Source organism: Narcine bancroftii, chromosome 4 (assembly GCF_036971445.1).
Source record: "Narcine bancroftii isolate sNarBan1 chromosome 4, sNarBan1.hap1, whole genome shotgun sequence".
NCBI lineage: Eukaryota > Metazoa > Chordata > Chondrichthyes > Torpediniformes > Narcinidae > Narcine > Narcine bancroftii.
In genome coordinates this window covers 258,674,565-258,691,776 of record NC_091472.1, presented here as the reverse complement: position 1 = coordinate 258,691,776, position 17,212 = coordinate 258,674,565, and the positions used below count along the sequence as shown (strand labels likewise).

General features: G+C 42.7%; 1 long non-coding RNA gene across 3 annotated transcripts in view; it reads left to right on the top strand.

The window, feature by feature from the left end:
• The first annotated feature begins 2,733 nt into the window (after nucleotides 1-2,733).
• LOC138760106 (uncharacterized) overlaps nucleotides 2,734-17,212 on the top strand; it is a 34,090-nt gene continuing 19,611 nt past the window's right edge. Inside the window, exons 1-2 of one of the 3 annotated variants that reach the window (XR_011355412.1) lie at nucleotides 2,734-2,792; nucleotides 5,107-5,226. This is a non-coding gene — a long non-coding RNA (uncharacterized lncRNA). Of the gene's footprint in view, nucleotides 2,793-3,398; nucleotides 3,474-5,106; nucleotides 5,430-17,212 lie in introns of those variants that run through there. The other 2 variants (XR_011355411.1, XR_011355413.1) reach the window with 2 other exon arrangements.

The window sequence follows — 17,212 nt, the reverse complement described above, 5'->3', positions numbered from 1 at the left end:
GAAGGACCCACAGAGTCTGTGGCAACATGCTTGAAAGACTCACTCGGGCTGTGGGCTGCTGGAGACTGGCTCATGGGAACCAGGAATTGGAACCAAGATTTGAGAGGGTGTTGAGGTTGGTGGGGGTTGGGGCGCGGAAACTCCAGAAGAGCTCGGGCGCTGAAGGTTTCCTGAACGTGTCAGAGAATTGAACTGGAACTCGGATTGCCGATGGTTTGAACTGAAGTCTGTGCACATGCAGAGGTGGTGGAAGTGCTGGAGGGAATCCACGGATACTCAGGGTCTCCAAAAGGAGTCTCTTTTACATGTTTTTCTCCTATTTCCAGGCAATGCTCATGGTGAGTTTCTGTTTTGTTTTATGGGTGATAAAACTCAATGTATATCATGTATAGTATATTACATTTTTAAGTTATTTTACATGACAATAAAATAAACCTTTGAACCTTTTGATCTTTGATTATAGACCAAATGTTTATAAACAGGATTACTATTAATTATGGCTTGTTTCTGTGTGATATGGTGCCATGACTCTGTTAGCTATGTCCCTGATTTAGGAATATTATATGGGAAGAACTACAACCTGTTCTTATTTTACAGAGCAAAACACAAGAGTGCTGGCAAAACTCAGCAGGTCACGCAGCGTCTGTAGAAAAGTATGAGCATAAAGCTGGCTGTATAAAAAGGTGGGGGAGGAGAGGAGAGGAAGGTAGAGGGGGATGAACAGTGTCTGAAAAGTAAGAGGTCATATTTAGATACAGGTGGGAGGTTAAATGAGAAAAAAGTGATATGGGGAGAGGGTAGTTCTCTGAATGGAGAGGGAAGAGAAGGAGCTTGAGGAAAGGAGAAAGATGAGAAAAGAGAGAGAAAGAAACTAGGGATTTCAAAGATTCCTGTTATAGTCATATAACAATATGAAAAATATAATATACTTCAACGGTAAGGAAAACAGAAACATCGTAAGCATCATCTGGAACCCCTAACAGTGGGAGAAAGATAAGCAAAAATGACTCCCTTCAGAGACACTGCATGTCCATGGATTTGTTCTGGCAGCCTCTGCAGCCCTCACATATTCCTGTTCAATCTATTGGCAAACCAAGCACCTGATCCAAAACCTCTGATATGATTAGGAAGTTTTTGGGGCTTTTTGAGAGCCCTTTTTGCCCTCAGTACCCTCTCAAATCCAGATTCCATTACCTGGATCTGGGGAGCCCGCAGCCCATGTGAATCCTTTGACCATGTTGCCAACAGCCCACGTGTCCTGTGTTAGCCCCTCACTGGTCCATTGCTGTGATCATCTTACTGTAGGGTCATCTTTCAGGCTTCTCCTTCTCAATGGAAAGGGGTGGGGAGTGGGAGGATGTTGTGAGTTTATAAGGACAGGAGGTGGAGGAAGCATAAATATAATCAGTTGGAGGGTTTTAAATGTGTCTATTTTAATGCAAGAATTATTATTTTAAATGTTTCTATTTTAATGCAAGAATTATTAGCAATAAGGGGGATGAACTTAGAGCGTGGATCTGTATGTGGAATTAAAATAATGCGGCCATTAGAGAGACTTGGCTGAGGCAAAAACAGGATTGGCTGATCTAGGTAAAGGGGTTTTGATGTTTTAAAAGGGATAAGATGGGAGAAAAAAGAGGGGATGGAGTAGCATTACTACTCAGGGATAGTATCACAGCTGCAGAAAGGGAGGATGTTGTGCAGGTATTGTCTACTGAGTCAGTGTGGGTTGAAGTCAGAAATAGAAAGGGAGCAATCACTGTATTTGGAGGTCAAGAAGCAAATAGCCCTCCAGACTTCAAGGAGCAGAGAAGCAGGGAGCTTTTGGAATGGTGCAGAAATCACAGGGTTGTTGTCATGGGTGCCTTCAACTTCCAAAACATTGAGTAGGACTTTCTTACTGCAAGAGGGTGGAGGGTCAGAATTTGTCACATGTCCAAGGAAGATTCCTGGCAGAGTTGTAAAACATGAAAATCTGAAGTAAAAACACAATGCAGGAGAAACTCAACAGGTCAAACAGTGCAAAGGTAAAAATACATAACCAATGTTTTGAGCTTGAGCCCTTTATCAAGGTTTCAATAATTTGATACTGTGAAGGTAGGACCACATAAGGAAGTGGAAGACTTGCTAAATTAATCCTTTGCTTCATTGAGGAACCTTAGTCAAAGTGATATCAGAATTAAACAAGCGTATGTGATGGAGCAGATAAGAAAGAGAAAGTACTGGATCTTCTTACAAACATTTGGATTGATGACATCCTCCCTGGCCCAGTGCAGGTACCAGAAGATTGTAGAATGGCAAATCCAGTCCTGTTGTTTAAAAAAAGGTAATGAGGAGAATCCTGGGAATTACAGAAAAGTGAGTCTTACTTACAACCATTTTGAGAAATAGTCTTCTCAGAGATAGTCAGCATGGCTTTGTATGGGGAAGGTCATACCTCATGAGGCTGATTGAGATTTATAAGGAAGTTACAAAAGAAATTGATAGGTAGGGCAGTAGATGTGGTATATGTGGTTTTAGTAAAGGATTTGACAAGTTCCCCCATGGAAGACTTGTTCAGAACGTCATGAGGCATGGGATCCCTGGAGCCTTGGCTGTGTGGGTTCAGAATTGGCTTGTCTGCAGGAAGCAGAGGGTAATAGTGGATGGAATGTATTCTACTGTGAGGCAGTGACTAGTAGAGTTGTGCAGGGATCTGTTTTGGAACCCCATCTTTGTGATTCTTATAAATGACCTGGATGAAGAAGTAGATGTATCGGTCAGTAGGTTTGCAGATGGCACGGCAGTTGCAGGTGCTGTGGATAGTGAAGAAGGTTGTCATAGGTTACAACAAGATGTAGACAGGAAACAGAATTGGGCAGAGAAGCGGCAGCTGGAGTGTGAAGTGATTCATTCTTGAAGGTTAAAATTGAAGGCAGAATACATTGTTAATGGCAGGGTTCTTAACAGTCTGGAAGAACAAAGAGATCTCCCAAGTTTCTCCGCAGATTGATAGGGTAGTATGCTGGCCTTCATTGGCTGGGGGACTGAGTTCAAGAGTCGAAAGGTAATGTTGTAGATCACACTTGGAATATTGTGTTAAGTTCAAGTCACCTCATTACATGAAGGATGTGAAAGCTGTGACAAGAGTACAGAGGAGATATATCAGAATGTTGCCTAGATTGGAGTAGAGCTTGGGCTTTACTCTTTGGGGTGAAGAAGGATGAGAAGATGAGATGTGACTGAATAGAGGTCTATAAGGTTATGAGAGGCACGGAAAGTGTAGACGACAAGCACTTTTTCTCCCCCCAGGTCGAGACCAGCAAACACCAGAGGACATCAATGCAAAGTGAGGGGAGTGAAGTTTAGGGGAGATGTCAAGGCAAGGTTTTTTGCAGAGTAATGAGTGCCTGAGTAGTGGTGGAGGTGGGTACAATGGGGACATTTAGAAGACACTTTGGCAGATGACTGAAAGAAAAATAGAGCATTATGAGGTAGGGAAGTTTTGGTTTTTTTGAGTAGGTGTACATAGATGAGGACAACATTGTGGGCCAAAAGGCCTGTACTGTTTTACAATGTTCTATATTCAATTATCTAATCCCTCATGCCTAGCATAGGCACTGCCATTTTGGGCACAGACCTCTGTGATTGCAGGATATTAAAAAAAAAACTGATACCAGAGAAGTTGATGTTAATACCCTCTAATTGGGGAGTGCCCAGATTAAATATATGGTGGTGTTCTTCCATTTTGTGGGTGCATTCATTTCACAGTCCATAATGCCATGGACAGACATGTCCATTTAAAAATTATCCTATAGGGAATTGTTTGCAACTGTAGCAATGAATTCACTGAATGGTGGAAGAGTTCAAAGAGTTAAATGCCCATAACACAAATAGGACAGGTGTTGACTTCTGCAGTAACACATCACCCCACTCTCACTCTGCAGCCTATAGTTAATGAGCTTCATGCAGAAATGAATCACGGTGCAACATTTTAACATCTTGAGGTTGCCCTGCCTTCTACAAACCTATAAAAGTAATCCTCTTGGAGAACAATGTATCAAAACAAGCATCAATCATTCCGATCTGAGCTGATAAACTCGACAGCATCATTAGTGAAGCCCATTTCATCTTCTACCATTGTTGCTTGTGACAAGAGTTAGGAATTCACTGCGTTATGCATTATTCACCACATCCTTTCTTCTAGTTCCTCTTTATTTCATCTCTATCTTTATTAATCCCTTGTCTGGCCTTTATTTTAAAGAGGTCCAACTTTTTATTAGAGGTTTTTCTGTCGTGGCATTTGCAGGCATCCAAGAGGAGAGGATCAGTTAGTGTTATAACTTGCCTGATCAGTCATTCACCATCGAATTCAGATTTAGCACACTGATGTTTGCTGATGTCTGACAGTCCATTGGATTTACTAAGTGCTACTGCACCTCATCTTAGGTACATTTAGCACCTCCCTTAAGTACAATGTTTTAGAGGGAGTCTGGGTTAAAATAAGTGGTTGCAATTTGGATTGTGCTGCTTAAGGGGATGGAGGAGTCAGGTACTCTCAAAATATTTAAGAAATATCTGGATGGCACTTGGCAGAGTATCTGGTAAAGAGGATTAGTATACTGGATATTTAATAGCCTGACATGGACATGATGTGTTAAGCAAGATGTTTTTTGTCTCCATAACTCTAAGGCTTCTATTGTCTAAAGTTCTAAGTACACGGGAACACTGCAACCTCTAAACTCTCCATTAATCAAACACCAATCTGACACAGAAATAATGTTTCCACAAAATAATGTTTGGTCAAAACCCTGAGATGCTCTTCCCAACAGTATTTAACATATAGCACCAAAACTGACACTTCTGGCCCACAGCCCATGACCTCCAATTACATCAATTAACCTACAATACCCATGCATTTTGGAGTGTAGGAAGAAACTGGAGCACTGGGAGGAAACCCACACAGACACTGTGAGAACATACAAACTCCTTAGACAGAGCCAGATTTGAATCTGGGTCACTGGAGCTGTAATAACATACTAACTGCTATGCTCACAATGCAACCTTAAAGTATTGAGGGAGAACCTTTACCATTTTATCATTTGGCAAATTTGTTTTCATTCACAGGATATGGATGATACTGACAAGGTTTGAATTCACTGGCCATCCCTAATCTCCATTGGGGTCATTTCAGTTAAGAGTTATCCATGTTTGTATCACTCAGAAGCTACACATAGACCAAACCAGGTAAGCTCATCAATCCTCCTACCACAGATGAGCACAAACAAACTAGATAGAGTTATCAAGTAACACAAAAAGAGGAGCTGCCGGAATAATGAGAAGCTGGAGAGTCTCAGCAGGTCAGGCAGCATCCATGGAGAGGAACGATCACTCAGTGTTTCGGTTCGGGACCTCTTCTCGAGTTATGGAGTTACAGAGTTTTGCAGCAGGTAAATAAGCCCTCGGCCCAGATTGTTATGGCCAACCAGATTGTCTACCTCAGCTTGTCCCAATTGCCTGCATTTGGCCCATAACCTTTTAAACTTTGGAGTGAAACACGGAAATCTGCAGACACAGTGATTGTAGTAAAAGCACACAGTAAATGCTGGAGGAACTCGGCCAGTTATGCAGCATTCACAGGAGGCAAAGATATATCACCAACATTTTGGGCCTGAGCCCTTCTTCAAGGTCTAAGCAGAAAAAAAACAGGAAAGACAACTGAATAAAGACTGAAGAATGGCAGAGAGTGGAAAAAGTCCAGACAAACAACCAAAAGGAGTTAATTGGATGTGATAAGAGGAAAGACGATAATTTATTTTGGCTGTGTGAAACAGAGTAAAAGGAGAAGAGAGACATGCACAGAGCTAGAGGAAAAGAGTCAGGGAGATGAAGAGTTTAATGGAAACCAGAGAAGTCAATGTTAATGCCATCCTGTTGGATGGTGGCCAGACGAAAGATGAGTTGGAGGTGGTCTCAGTCTGGCCATGCATGAGACCATGGACAGACATGTCAGCAAGGGAATGGGACAGGGAATTGAAATAGGTGGCCCCTGGGAGATCCGCACTATTGCGACAGACAGAGCTGAGGTGGTCAATGAAGTGATCTACTAGTCTGCGTTCAGTCTCTCCGATCTAATATTTTCCATTCCATGTACCTGTCTGTCATTTGAATGTTACAGTTGGCCCTGCTTCTACCACTTCTTCTGGCAGCTCATTTCACTTACCCACCTCCCTCTGGATGAGGAAATTGCCATGAAGGTCACTTGTAAGTCTTCCACATCTCACCTTAAATCTATGCCCTCAAGTTTTAAACTCCCCTAGCCTGAGAAAATGTGAGTGATCATCCATTTTATCTGTCTCTCATGATTTTATGTGTGTTCAATTGAAGTGAAATGAATTACAGAATGATAGGAAAAATGTTTGATACAGAAACTATCATTGAGACCTCTTTTTTAAGCCAAAATTAGACTTCATTCACAGTAAATTATTTACAAAAAGAAAACCGTTCAAAGTCTCATTGCACCCTTAGTGTCATGTCCATACATTCCCACCTTCGTACATTTTTACACGCACTCTTTATTTACACCATTGCCACTGCTGTGGCACCCTGTCATTACGCTACCCCCCCCCCCCCCACTTCTGCTGAGTTTTCCCTTGGACTCAGCCCCTCAATGCCTGGTGATGGAAGGACTCCAGAGACTAGACTGTTCAAAATCAGGTGATAAGGTATGAAATAGCCACTAGGTAGAGCAGTGCTACATGAACTCTGGTTGAAAATGGATCCAACCACATTACAGTCAGGAAACAATATTAACATTAAAGATCCATATTCATTTAATAAACATTAACATGCAAATCAGCTAGTTTGGGAAGCTCACAATAGTATTCATACTTCAGCTTTAATTGGCCTAATATTAACTTCATACAGTTCACTGTCAAATGTGGCCAATAATATGAGACAAAGAGGCAAAGAACATGGGCCAGGCCCTTCAGCCCAACATATTCCTGCTGTCCTGGTTATTCAGAACTTGTGTGCATTTTATCCATATCCTTCTAAACCTATGTCTTTTGAACATTATAATTCCTCCTACTTCTAAAGCTTCCTCTTGTAGTTCACCCCAAATGCAGATCACTACCTGAGTGAAAAAGTTCCCCCTCAGGTTCCTCTTAAATCTCTCCCCTCAAACCTATGCCTACTAGTTCTAGAATCCTCTACTTTGGGACAGGGATGGTGAGTATTCACTTTATCCATGCCCATCATGATTTTATATATTGTTGTGAAATGCCTTGGAGAGACTTGTTACATTAAAGAGCCCATATAATTGGAAGGATTTTTGATGTTGATGATCAACAAGATGAATTCTTAGTTTTTGCTGTGCCAGTGGTATTCTGCATAATAAACGTAGATGGTGTGTGTTCTTGTGATCTTGTTGCAAATGTTGAATCAAGCTAAACGCCCCAACAACTCTATAAAAGACCTCCACAAAACATCAAATTTGAGGTATGATCTTGCCAAGAATCTCATTATGGTTGCATAACATCATTGCTGAGGGGTTAGTACAGTGCCAATTGCAGTTAAAGTCCTAAAATCTGGACTACTCGGGGATTGGGTCAGTCCAGATTTGTAGATTTTCTGGATTTTTGTGTAGTGCTTTTAAATTCAAATTTAAGGAGGAATAAAGAAGAGATGAACAGCTAAATACTGATTGTTTTTTTTTTCATTAGCAAATACATCGTGCTTCATTTATCAAAAAGAACAGTTTTAATTAAAAATAAAGCCAACTCTTGACAAAAAATATAAACATAATCTTTTTTTCACTCCAGTAAAGGAAGGTGTAATGTTTGCAATTATGTTTTAAAATGAACATTATAAAAGAAAACTACAGTATATAAATGAATTTCTTTGTGATAACATTACCTGTATTAAGGGTGGTAATTTGTTGCCACTGTGGATCTGTAGTGCATGCACACACACAAAAGCCTACTAAATTTAAAAGGTCTGAGAGTCCAGATTCTAGGGTGGTCTGGATTTCTGGTATTGGACTTTTGCTGTTCCCCTTAGAAAACTTTTATATCTATTGAGATCATGGACCCCCCCTCCCCCCACCCTCAGAGGAAAATGGCAGTGTCTTATTGCAGTGAATTCTACATAGAGCTATCTTCATTACCACTTTTTGAAATGTGATTTATATGAGAAAAGTATTAGGTGCAATACACAAATGTGCAGATGTGGAGGGATTTGAACTGATGTTTATGGACAAGTCACCTTGGCATCTGGACAGGAGTAACTTAGCCACCGTATCCCCATGCAATGAGCTGTTTACCTTGATCCTTTTCGACACAGATAGAAAGCTGAGGATTCCTGTGAAGCTAAGCCATGACAGAAACTTCTCTTTTACATGGGCAGCATGGTTAGCACCCTGCTGTTACAGTGCCAGCAATCAGGACTGAGGTTTGTCTGTAAGGATTTTGTATCTTCTCCTCGTCTCTGGGTAAGTTTCATCCAGGCACTCTGGTTTGCTTCCACCATTTAAAACATATGGGGGTTGCAGGTCAATTGGGTGTAATCGGGCGGCACAGGCTTATGGGCCAAAAGGGCCTGTAACCATGCTGTATGGCCAAATTTAAATCCTCCTTAGTTCTGTTCTCAGCAATGATTTTCAGGATCTCAATGAACATAAGTCGCAAATAATTCAGCTCATAGATCTCCAGCAGTGAAGAGGGGACGAGACATCTGTCATATGTGAGGAAGCTAACAAGCAATTGACATCATATTTAATCAGTTTGATTGAGGTAAATTGGTGAAACAACAATTTTCACAAATTATGGGGTAAGGCCACAGGAGACATTTCAATCGAAAGTTGAGGAAATGGCTGGAAAATCATTAAGGTGGAATTAAATAGCTGGTGCTGTATCTTTGCTAGCAATGGTGGATTAGGCTTGTTTCAGATAACATAGACAATGGATAAATAAATTGAGAAGACAGTGTGAAAATCCAAAGAATGCCTTGTAAATGTAAATGCCATGATTAATGTTTGCAGATGACACAAAATATATGCTATATAGTGGAAAGTGAAGAAGGTTGCCCAAGATTACAGTGGGATATTGATCGATTGGGAATGTCAGTAGAGGAATAGCAGATGCAATTTAACTCAGCCAAGTGCATATTGCTATATTTTCAAAAGTTGAACCAGGCTAGGGCATACACAGTAAATGGCAGGGCCCTGGATAATGTTGTAGAACAAAGAGTACTAGTGTTACTCCTGACCACTAGAGAGAGTCTGAGACTAGTTTGTGGCTGCTCATTTGATTCCAAATGGATGCTTCCACACAGTCATGAGTTCTATAGCTAATAAAGTATAGTTGTTTTAAAAGAACCCAAGACACTCTATTACAATAAAAGAAACATTGCATGGTACCAGCAGTGAGAACCAGTTGATAGCAGAGAAATGGAAAGTGTGAAAATTCTTGATGCTGTAAATAGGGCTGGAGACTGTTCAACCTTACACTACCTGCAAGCCATTGGAGTCAATAGCAAACCTGATGCATGGAAGATTGCACTGCTACCTACTGTGGATGGATCTCAAGTACTAGAGTTTTTCAATACATTTGATTTACGGAGGCAGAAGACCAGGGCAAGTTCAACAAGGTTATCAAGATGTTTGATAAACACTGTTCACCAAAGAAAAATGAAACATTAGAGAGGTACGTTTCAATAATGCTCACAGTTGCAGGGAGAGAGCTTTAATACTTTTTTTTAAAATGGACTTGAAATTAAAAGCAAGAACATGAGATTTTGGATTGCTGCAAGTCACATTGTGTTCGGGATTATTGATAAGAAAATGAGAGAGAGTTTGTTGTGAGAGACAAAAGCTATACCGTAGCTGCAGCTGCAAAGATATGCAATGCCAGTGAGATAGCTCTGTAGCATGTGAAAAGTTTGGTGAGAGTGCAACACCAATGAAAATGAAGGTATAGCTATAGCCACAGTGTGTGTCCACACACATAAACAAAAAAAAACCAAGATCTAGGAAACAATAAAAAGATGGAAAGACATTCAAGTGCAAATGATGGGCACTCAACATTCCGCCAAAACGATGCCCAGCCTATGGAAAGGTAATGAGTGCAAAGGACAGAATCACTATGCAAAACAATGTTTTCCAAAGGGAAACAAAAGCAGAAGCGAAAGTTTGCACACTGTACATACTATAGAAGAAACTACCCTCAGTGATACACTTTTCATTGGCATGGCAGTACAGGAATATTATAAACCGACACTGAACAGCCCAGCGTGAACAGAGTTAAGCAGAATAGGTGGACTTTGCCATTATGTACAAATGGAACAAATATTCCTTTCAAGCTCGATATCAGGGCAATGAAGGTAAAGCCATACATCCATTCAAATCATGTGCAGCTCAAAGCCGACAATGGACATGAGAGGTACATGTCAATGCAAGATGAAAGTTAAAGCTAAAGAGCACCACCTCAGGATCGCAGTAGTCCCAGATGGACATGAATTATTGCTTGGTGACAAAGCATGTGAAAACTTAAGCCTAGACAAAAGGTATACACACCAGGGAAATCTATTGTGTTCGCTGATGCATTATCCAGAGCAATGATGCAGAGTGAAGCACACAGTGGGAGTTCCACAGATACAGATGTGAATCTCCAAGTGAACCTGATCACTAAATCTCTTCCTGTATCTGACATAAAATCCAAGCAGCTTGTGTCTGAAACAGAAAAGGACATAGTTCTACAGAAAGTCTTCAAGAATCTGAAAGAAAGTTGGCCTCAAGGTGAATGTCAGCCATACTACAACATCAGAGCTGAGCTGGGTGTTGACAATGGGCTTTTATTCAGACAGAGCAGAATTATCATTCCTTAGTCACTGAGACAAGAGATGCTGAAAAGGATGCATGAAGGGCACTTTGGGATGGAAAAATGTAAGAGGAGGGTCAGAACTGGTGTTTATTGGCCAGGGATAAATACTGACAATGACAGGATGGTTTCAAGCTGTGAGACCTGTTTGAAGCATCACACAAAGCAGACAAAGGAACCCATGATAATAACTGAATTATCTGCAGATCCATGGCAGAAAGTTAGGACTGATCTCTTCCACATGAATCAAAATAATGACTTGCTGGTTATTAATTATCTATCGAACTATACAGAGATTGCATTGCTTTCTAATATGTCTGCAGCTTGTGTAAAGCTTGTGTTAAATAAAGGGAATTATGATGGTATGAGACGGGAGTTGAGTAAGATTGATTGGGTGGTGTTTATGGGGGAGTTGACTGTGGATAGATAATGGAAAGCATTCACAGATCTAATGGAGAAATTGCAAAAATCGTTTATACCGGTTTGGCATAAAAAATAAACCAAAAAAGGTGACTCAACCGTGGATAACAAGGGAAATTAGAGACAGCATTGGGTCCAAAAAGAGAGCATATCAATTGGCCAAAAAAAGTACCGCAACCGAAGACTGGGAGCAGTTCAAGATGCAGCAAAGGAGGACAAAGGGATTAATCAAGAGAGCAAAAATAAATTACGAAAGTAAGCTTGCGGCAAATATAAAAACCGACTGCAAAAGCTTTTATAAATATGTCAAGAGGAAAAGATTGGTGAAATCCAGAGTAGGTCCTTTGCAGACGGAATCAGGGGAATATATAATGGGGAATAAGGAAATGGCAGACCAATTAAATTCTTACTTTAGTTCTGTTTTTACAAGAGAGGATACAAATAACCTCCCAAGGATGTTGGGAAACATAGAGATTAATGCAAGGGAGGAACTGAAAGAAATCAGTATCTCTAAGGACATGGTCTTGGGGAAATTGATGGGATTGAAGGCAGATAAATCCCAAGGGCCTGATAATCCACATCCTAGGGTACTCAAGGAAGTGGCCATTCAGATAGCAGATGCTTTAAGAATTATTTTCCAGAACTCGATAGACTCAGGATCAGTACCCATGGATTGGAGGGTAGCTAATGTTACCCCACTATTTAAAAAGTGGGGGTAGAGAAAAAGCGGGGAATTATCGGCCTGTGAGCCTTACATCAGTAGTGGGCAAAATGATGGAATCCATTATTAAGGATGTAATAGCGGAGCATATGACTAGTAGAGAAGGGATCGGACGGAGTCAACATGGATTTACAAAAGGTAAATCATGCTTGACAAATCTATTGGAATTCTTTGAGATGGTGACAGGTAAAATAGATGGGGGAGAGGCAGTGGATGTGGTGTACCTGGACTTCTAAATGGCCTTCGATAAGGTCCCGCATAAACGACTGGCTTCCAAAATCAAGGCTCATGGGATTGGGGGCAAAGTATTGATGTGGATTGAGAACTGGCTGGCAGGTAGAAGACAGAGAGTTGGGATAAATGGCTCATTTTCTGAGTGGCAGGCGGTGACCAGCGGGGTACCACAGGGATCTGTACTGGGACCCCAGCTGTTCACAATTTACATTAATGATCTGGATGAGTGGATTGGATGTAATATCTCCAAATTTGCAGATGACACTAAGCTAGGAGGGGTTGTGTGCACGGAAGAGGGGGTCAGGAAGCTCCAGTGTGATTTGGATAAATTGAGGGACTGGGCAGATACATGGCAAATGCACTACAATGTGGATAAATGTGAGGTTATCCACTTTGGTAATACAAACCGGAGGGCAGATTACTATTTGAATGGCAATAGATTAAGAGATGGGGAAGTGCAGAGAGACCTAGGGGTACTTGTACATCAGTCTCTGAAGGCGAGCATGCAGGTACAGCAGGCAGTTAAAAAGGCAAATGGTATGTTGGCCTTCATATCAAGAGGGTTTGAGTATAGGAACAAGGATACCTTACTGCAGCTGTACAGGGCCTTGGTGAGACCCCACCTGGAGTATTGTGTGCAGTTTTGGTCACCTTATCTAAGGAAGGATGTTCTTGCAATGGAGGGAGTGCAGTGGCGATTCACCAGGCTGATACCTGGAATGGCAGGAATGACTTATGAGGAAAAATTGCGCAAATTGGGATTGTACTCGCTGGAGTTTAGAAGATTGAGAGGGGATCTCATAGAAACATATAAAATTCTGGCAGGACTGGACAGAGTGGATGCAGATGGGATGTTTCCAATGATGGGAAAATCCAGAACCTGGGGCCATGGTTTGAGGATAATAGGCAAACCATTTAGGACCGAGATGGGGAGGAATTTCTATGCCCAGAGGGTGGTTAATCTGTGGAATTCATTGCCACAGAGGGCAGTGGAGGCAGGTTCATTAAATATATTTAAGAGGGAATTAGATATATTTCTTCAGTATAAGGGTATTAAAGGTTACGGAGAGAAGGTGGGGACGGGGTACTGAACTTTAAGATCAGCCACGATCTCGTTGAATGGCGGAGCAGGCTCGAAGGGTTGAATGACCTACTCCTGCTCCAATCTTCTATGTTTCTATGTTTCTATCAAGTATATGAAATCAATCTTTGCAAGACATGGAATTCTTCAAATTGTCTACAGTGACAATGGACCATGCTACAGCTGAAGAGAATTCCAGAACTTTGCAGAAGTGTATAATTTTTGACATGTAACTTCAAGTCCTCTGCATTCATTGTCAAATGGTAAAGCAGAGAACCAAGTTCACATAGTTAAAAGAGTTCCTCAATAAAGCACTGGATAGAGAGTGGCACAGATCCATATCTAGCTCTACTAAGTTACAGAGCATTGCCACTTGAACATGGTATTTCACCCACTTAGCTTCTGATAGGATGTAGACTATGCACCACATTTCCCTACTCTGCAGACAAGAACAGAGATGTCGAACGGAACAAAAGCATCTGCAATGGAGACAAAAAGCAAACTATGACAAGTTAACAAGAAGCTTAGGGCCAGTGGCACAACATGAGATTCAGACTCAGAGATTCCAACACCTGGGACAAAAAGTCCACTGTTCTGGAGGATGTAAATCCAAGATCCTTCACTGTCAGAACAGACAATGGTCAAATGTTGAGGAGAAAACAAAAGACCCTGCAGAAAATGCAAAAGACACTGCAGGAACAGACAAATGCAGAAGATCCAGTCTGCACAGCAGCAGAGGAAACACCACCAGTGCGAGACAGTAGTGGAGCAGCGGAGCTGACACAAGCATCTGTGTTAAGAAGATCCACACGTTATCAAAACACCTGAAAGAATGAATCTCTAAAAGAAAAAGAACTGCACACTGAAAAAGTTTGTACTGCTGATGTTGTGTTTAAGTTTGTGTTGAACTTTAAATTGAAATTAATACTGTATTAGTGTGTCATGTTAGATTAAACATCTCAAGGAAAGGGGATGTTGTGATAGAGTGCTTCTTTTCTTTTTTTCTTTATTTTGGCTTGGCTTCACAGATGAAGAATTATGGAGGGGTCTCTCTTTGGCTTGGCTTCGCGGACGAAGATTTATGGAGGGGGTAAAAAAGTCCACGTCAGCTGCAGGCTCGTTTGTGGCTGACCAGTCCGATGCGGGACAGGCAGACACGATTGCAGCGGTTGCAAGGGAAAATTGGTTGGTTGGGGTTGGGTGTTGGGTTTTTCCTCCTTTGCCTTTTGTCAGTGAGGTGGGCTCTGCGGTCTTCTTCAAAGGAGGCTGCTGCCCGCCAAACTGTGAGGCGCCAAGATGCACGGTTTGAGGCGTTATCAGCCCACTGGCGGTGGTCAATGTGGCAGGCACCAAGAGATTTCTTTAGGCAGTCCTTGTACCTTTTCTTTGGTGCACCTCTGTCACGGTGGCCAGTGGAGAGCTCGCCATATAATACGATCTTGGGAAGGCGATGGTCCTCCATTCTGGAGACGTGACCCATCCAGCGCAGCTGGATCTTCAGCAGCGTGGGCTCGATGCTGTCGACCTCTGCCATCTCGAGTACCTCGACGTTAGGGGTGTGAGCGCTCCAATGGATGTTGAGGATGGAGCGGAGACAACGCTGGTGGAAGCGTTCTAGGAGCCGTAGGTGGTGCCGGTAGAGGACCCATGATTCGGAGCCGAACAGGAGTGTGGGTATGACAACGGCTCTGTATACGCTTATCTTTGTGAGGTTTTTCAGTTGGTTGTTTTTCCAGACTCTTTTGTGTAGTCTTCCAAAGGCGCTATTTGCCTTGGCGAGTCTGTTGTCTATCTCATTGTCGATCCTTGCATCTGATGAAATGGTGCAGCCGAGATAGGTAAACTGGTTGACCGTTTTGAGTTTTGTGTGCCCGATGGAGATGTGGGGGGACTGGTAGTCATGGTGGGGAGCTGGCTGATGGAGGACCTCAGTTTTCTTCAGGCTGACTTCCAGGCCAAACATTTTGGCAGTTTCCGCAAAGCAGGACGTCAAGCGCTGAAGAGCTGGCTCTGGAGGGTAATGTCCACGTCAGCTGCAGGCTCGTTTGTGGCTGACAAGTCCGATGCGGGACAGGCAGAAACAGTTGCAGCGGTTGCAAGGGAAAATTGGTTGGTTGGGGTTGGGTGTTGGGTTTTTCCTCCTTTGTCTTTTGTCAGTGAGGTGGGCTCTGCGGTCTTCCTCAAAGTAGGTTGCTGCCTGCCGAACTGTGAGGCGCCAAGATGCATGGTTTGAGGCGATATCAGCCCACTGGCGGTGGTCAAAATGGCAGGCACCAAGAGATTTCTTTAGGCAGTCCTTGTACCTCTTCTTTGGTGCACCTCTGTCTCGGTGGCCAGTGGAGAACTCGCCATATAACACGATCTTGGGAAGGCGATTGACCTCCATTCTGGAGACGTGACCTACCCAACGCAGTTGGATCTTCAGCAGTGTGGATTCGATGCTGTCGGCCTCTGCCATCTCGAGTACTTCGATGTTGGTGATGAAGTCACTCCAATGAATGTTGAGGATGGAACGGAGACAACACTGGTGGAAGCGTTCTAGGAGCCGTAGGTGATGCCGGTAGAGGACCCATGATTCGGAGCTGAATAGGAGTGTGGGTATGACAACGGCTCTGTATACACTAATCTTTGTGAGGTTTTTCAGTTGGTTATTTTTCCAGACTCTTTTGTGTAGTCTTCCAAAGGCGCTATTTGCCTTGGCGAGTCTGTTGTTTATCTTGTTGTCGATCCTTGCATCCGATGAAATGGTGCAGCCGAGCTAGGTAAACTGGTTGACCGTTTTGAGTTTTGTGTGCCTGATGGAGATGTGGGGGGGGGGGGTGGTGGGGCTGGTAGTCATGGTGGGGAGCTGGCTGATGGAGGACCTCAGGTTTCTTCAGGCTGACTTCCAGGCCAAACATTTTAGCAGTTTCCGCTGTACAGGCATGGTTCACCGTCCCTGGCCCCGTCCTTTTGTGACGCCACGTCTGGCACTCAAAGAATGACCCCTTGGTCGACCGAGTGACTCTACTCCACGCGAACCCGCATTACGCCTACGTTGAGTTCCCAGACGTACAGACCTATCACCAATATATATAGTTAGAGTATCTAGAGTATGTAATGACTGTGCTTACAGCGATTGGCTGAGAGCTTAGCCACACCTATTGTCTGGGCCTTAATGGGTTGTGTCCCTCGCCAGGTCGGATCATTCCGGACTGGTCGGCCACCTGTGAAGAGCTCCTGTCTTTTGCTAATAAAAGCCGTGATACACCTAACCACTAGAAGGAATCAGAGCCTAGTTTGTTACAGCTCGATTTGATTCAAGATGGATGCCCCCTCATGGTCATGAGTTCTATAACTATAGATGTTTTAAAAGAACCCAAGTTTCTTTATTATAATAAAGGAAACATCACAGGTCCTTCTTGCTGATCCAGTGCTGTGGTCACCTTCCTTGTAGTGTTTCCTCCCATGCTTCTCCTTTCCAGCAGGACACGTTCTCCCAGTTTCTGGTGGCCTGCACTGGTCCACTGCTTCCCTATAGTCTGTAACCCTTTGTGGTACGGTGCCCAGCACATGCATCGCCATCTTGGGCACAGACCTTCCTGATTGAAGGATTAAAACAAAACACAATTAGCTTCTTTAACAGGCTGGTTAAAACCTGTATAGGGCTGTCTGCATCAAGACCGGACAATAGGGCACTGCAGACTAGTGCTGTGTCTCTGCACTCCACTCTCTCCAAATCTGCACCAGCAGAGCTCACATTTTCCCTTGAAAATTACAAAGGTACAATCACTCCGATCGAGCAATGTTATATGCCTCCCGATAGCCACTGGGAGGTTAGGTAACAGATATCTGGACAAATTATGGAAAGTTGCAAAATCTACAAGGTTGTGATAATGTGACTTTAATTTCCCCAGTATC